The sequence below is a fragment of the Cibotium barometz genome, chromosome 41 (genome assembly GCF_041138505.1).
Source record: "Cibotium barometz isolate CiBa-2024 chromosome 41, ASM4113850v1, whole genome shotgun sequence".
Taxonomy (NCBI): domain Eukaryota; kingdom Viridiplantae; phylum Streptophyta; class Polypodiopsida; order Cyatheales; family Cibotiaceae; genus Cibotium; species Cibotium barometz.
Window position 1 is genome coordinate 26,014,937 of NC_141086.1, and position 5,359 is coordinate 26,020,295.

The 5,359-nt window shown below is 39.4% G+C and overlaps 1 pseudogene; it reads right to left on the reverse strand.

The window, feature by feature from the left end:
- Positions 1-4,106: 4,106 nt before the first annotated feature.
- Positions 4,107-4,586, reverse strand: LOC147614809 (uncharacterized; annotated as a pseudogene).
- Positions 4,587-5,359: the final 773 nt, after the last annotated feature.

Genomic DNA, 5,359 nt, shown 5'->3' on the forward strand with positions numbered 1-5,359 from the left:
TGGTGTTGCATTACATGAAGGATTTGTGGTTATCGACCATGAAAATATGGCATATGATGTGGATTCACAAAATGATGGTGTGGATGAAAGCAATAATGTGGTTGATTATGATCCTTATAGTGACATTTATGATGTGGATTCAAAAAATGATGGTGTGGATGAAAGCAATAATGTGGTTGATTATGATCCTTATGGTGACATTTATGAGGAAAATGATTTGGGTAATTTGATGATGATAATGCTTTGGTTCATGGAAGTGATTCATGGGTGGACTTTGATAGAGGATCATTGGTTAGTGATGACGTGCTTTCAATCATGATGTTTTATACCCATTTGATCCCGGTATACAATGGAAGATGCTTGATGTGGATTCATTTCCATATGATCTGGGTGGACAGCATGCATTGACACTTGAAGAGGAGGGATTTCCATATGATCCGGGTGAACAACATGTATTGCCACTTGAAGTAGATGGATTTCCATTTGACCCCCGGGTGGATACTATGCATTGCCATTGGAAAGCAGAAAGGTTTCCTTTTGAATTGGGCATCTTTTAAAGTCAACCTTATTGATGGGTACTTGGTGTGGGTCACCTATTGCCTTATGCTTGAGTTTTCATAGAATAAGTACAGACGTATGGTGCCTTTGAACAACTATATGCATGGAATGGGATGATTGTAAGATTCCTCCCCCAACCCCTTTTTGATGTCTAGTATATCCCCCTGTAATCAATTCCTTTTCTAAAATATAAGAGATCTTGTTTGTGGCTGTTTTAACCTAGAGAGAGAAAATATTCTAGAGAGAGAATATTCAGATTTTGAATATTTTTGGATAGAAAAATATCTCTTATAATTCAGATGAGTTCCCCTGGAACAGAAATTTAGAAAAGAATTTTCCAATGTGCAATTGGAATTAATTAGAAATAGGTATAAAGAACCTTAGCCTAAGAGTCTAGATTTTCAGAAATCTTTAGACTATGGTCCAATTAAGGTTCCTATGGGCCAATAGCATCAATCCATGTGTAGGGAGGAGATAAATCCAAATTGTAAAAAAAGAAAATACCCAAAAATGAGTAAATGCTCACATGAGGTGAAGAGTTGAAAATGTACAAGGTTTATTAGTAAAAAACTATGAGCAATATTAGAATGATTCCATTATGACACATATGTAAGGAAGGAGAGTTCTTTAAAGGAGGTGCATATTTCACATAAGATGAAGAGTTGAAAATGTACAAGGTTTATTAGTAAAAAACTATGAGCAATATTAGAATGATTCCATTATGACACATATGTAAGGAAGGAGAGTTCTTTAAAGGAGGTGCATATTTCACATAAGATGAAGAGTTGAAAATGTACAAGGTTTATTAGTAAAAAACTATGAGCAATATTAAAATGATTCCATTATGACACATATGTAAGGAAGGGGAGTTCTTTAAAGGAGGTGCATATTTTCCCTTAAATGATTTTATTATGACACATATGTAAGGAAGGGGGGTCCCTTAAATGCTCACATAAGATGAAGAGTTGAAAATGTACAAGGTTTATTAGTAAAAAAACTATGAACAATATTAAAATGATTCCATTATGACACATATGTAAGGAAGGGGAGTTCTTTAAAGGAGGTGCATATTTCACATGCTTGAATGAGTTTTAAACTCATAAAAATTGAGATATTTCATCTCTCCTCTCTCCTAATCCACGTCTAGTTCCAAAAAGTTAGCTTAACTGACCTAAAAATGGTCAAAAAGTGACCAAACTGACTTGAAAAATTCTAGAATCGGTTTGTTTGGTTAGGAGCTCAAATTTTCCTATAAATAGAAGCCTTCCCTTGTTGAAAAAAATATAGAGTCTTATGCCTTGTTACTCTACTCCACCTAAGCCAAATTAGATAGTGTCTTATGCTTTGTTACTCTACTCCACCTAAGCCAAATTAGATAGAGTCTTATGCCTTGTTACTCTACTCCACCTAAGCCAAATTAGATAGAGTCTTATGCCTTGTTACTCTACTCCACCTAAGCCAAATTAGATAGAGTCTTATGCTTGTTACTATACTCCACCTAAGCCAAATTAGATAGAGTCTTATGCCTTGTTACTCTACTCCACCTAAGCCAAAAGATAGAGTGTTTTATGCATTGTTACTCTATTCTACCTAAGCCAAGAGTTGTGAATTCTTTAATAATTCACTAGTTTTTGATACTTATCTCTTTCTTCAATCCCCATTGGTGGCTTCATCAACATACTAAACCAATTGATTGGTTGGGGGCCTCTACCGTGAATAAAGAATCAAGCAAATTATAAGGTAAGTATATTGAATTTTGATCTTTCTATAATTTCTCAATGATTCTCTCTTCTCAACCCCTCTCAAGCTTGAGAAGTTTAATTGGTATGGTTTTTAAATGCTATTGAAGTTAATTGGTGAATAATAGTGAAGAGTTACATAATTTAATAAATGCTATAGAAGTCAATTTCCATTTATGTTTAAATTCTAATGGTTTTTATGTAATTTCTCTCTCTCACTCAAGAAATGGTCATACTCATGAACCATTCTCAATCCAAATGAAGCTTTTCATAAAGCCTTTCCTTAATCCAAGATTAAGCTATGCTTGAGGCCAAATTAATGGCTTTTTGCTATGCTTTTAGTTTATGCACATTGATGATTCAATCCATTATGGATTGATGACCCAATTAGAGACCATTCTAATTGTTTTCTTAATGATCCAATTAGGGACCATTATGGATTGATGATCCAATTAGAGACCATTATGGATTGATGATCCAATTAGAGACCATTCTAATTATTTCTTTAATAATGAGCTTTATCCCTTAGAAAAAAATTGAGATTTATCAGTCATAGTAGCGGAGCTATGGCAAAATTTTTATAGAAATTACGCATAAAATAAATTCATTCAAAGTATAAAAAGAGGAATTCCTACCATATTCTAGGAACTATCATCTTAGATTAATTAAAAGAATTTTATTATGCATGGAGACGTGGATGTTGCATGTAGATGTAGATGTATGGATGTGAGTGTGAATGTGGAGGTGGATGTATGCATGGGACGTGGATGTATGCATGTAGAAATAGATGTGTAGATGAGGATGTAAATGGAGATGTGGATGGATGCATGTAGATATAGAGGTATAGATGTAGATGTGAATGGAGATGTGGATGTATACATGTAGATGTAGATGCATAGATGTAGATGTGGATGTGGAGGTGGATGGATGCATGTAGATGGGAATGGAGATATGGATGTATGCATGTAGATGTAGTTGTGAATGGAGATGTATATGTATACATGTAGATGTAGATGTATAGATGTAGATGTGGATGTGGATGGGGATGTATGCATGTAGATGTAGGTGTATAGACGCAGATGTGGATGTAGAGGTGGATGTATGCATGTAGATGTAGATGTATAGATGTGGATGCGAATGTGGAGTGGATGTATGCATGTAGATGTAGATGTATGGAGGTGAATGTGAATGTGGATGTGGATGTATGCATAGGGATGTAGATGTATGCATGTAGATGTGAATGTACGCTGTCGTGACGTGTGCGGTCTAGCCGGGAACACACTGGGTGTCTGGCTGTGAGAGTTACGTTGATTTGCATTCACTTGATTTGATTATTCAGAGAAAATAAATCCCGCCAAACCTCCTCGCTCCTCTCTCAGAGACGCATGTACAAAGGGGAAAAGGTATCTCTCTTAGCTAAACACCAAACCATCATGATCATCAAGTCTCAGACATACCAACAGCTCCCAACATCATGTGGATCCCAGGCACCACTCGCCATGTGATGAAGCATTCCAGGAGACATTTTCCTATTGACCTGCACTGACCTCCCTGCTGCATCAATATCCCACACATATAGTGTCTCCTCATCAATGCTCAATAACTGATTATGTTTCTCACCTCCTTGCCACCATAGCGTACATTTAATCTTCTTCGTGTGACCATCCAAGTCTGCCACCTTTTCCAACTGACTTGAGCTCTCTGAATGTTCGGCCATTCTCCATAGAGTTGCTCCATACTCTCCACCCGATGCATGCAGATACAAAGAATGATGTGCAACTGCTCTATCAGACTAGCTGAAGTAGAAACTCAAGGCGAATCTCGTTGGGTTGAAGCCATGAAGAGTATGTTGGAAAGTATAGCTGGAAGAATGCCTTGTCCAATTAAGAGAGGTGATAGAAAATAATGCAGCACATTCCACACGCTGCTCAACAGCATGACTGTTAACAGCTGCCTCTTCTCTGAGATAATGGTTGGAAAAGAGCCAGAAAAGTGTTGCTAAAAGAAAGCCAATCAGCAAGAAGTGAAAGAAGACCACCGAAAATATTGTCAGACAAGCATAAGCAATGCTCTGACCATATGCAGCACAGTATGCAGAAGCAGCCACTGCCAACAGGCTGCAAATCACCACAAAAGCAGGATCATCCCTGGCCCATTGATTCTTGGTCTGCTTATGGTACTTCGTGTGCTGATAGCTTGACTATTTGCCTGAGGTACTGCGTCAACAACGAGTTTTGGCGAAAGCCTACAGCCGGGCGATGCCTGCTGGAGGTAGTAGTAGGCAACATGTTTGCGTTACTCTTTGCACAAGCGTCCCCTTTTCTTTCCCATTTCAGCGCCTGTGGCTACCTGATCACCAGAGCCACGTCTCTGCAAAACGACCCCCACTGATCAAAGCGGCTATCTTCCTTTTTTCTGCAGCAGCTGCTGCTGCCTCCTTCCTTCTCGTTGCCTGCAGCGTCCCTCTCCCTTCACACCAGCACACATGGGCCCCCCCCATCGGCTTCCCGCTGTCTCTTTTCAGCTGCACCGACTCCTCGTGATTCGCCAGCTTCTAGACTGCTTCGCTGGTGGCAGCTGCTCCAATCTCCACACATGCCTTGTCTTTTATGGTCACATTTTATCATTTAAAGGCCTAAAGATGGCCACCCATATTGCTTTCACACCCACCTATTTTTAAAGGCAACAAAGGCCCCTTCACCTATTAATTGCCCTCCCTTCCACATACCTTCAATGCGACCTTCCAAGTGCCCATTGTCCATGCGGGACGCATACACAATTCAAGTGGCCGAGCAGCTGACATCTTCTCCAGCATCTGCCCTCTCACCCGACAGGCTTGCAACAAGCTCAACACCAAACCATTTCACCTATACACTTGGCAACGCCCTCAAAAGCAAAATCCTCCACACGCCATACATCCCATATGTACACAGGCGCTTAATCCCATGCATCTGGATTTGCATTTAATAGCCTCACATGCATGGTTTCATACCATAGACGTGCTGTGGCACGACATCCACCCCCTCTAAACCTGCACATCCTCTGGTATGTGCCACACAGGT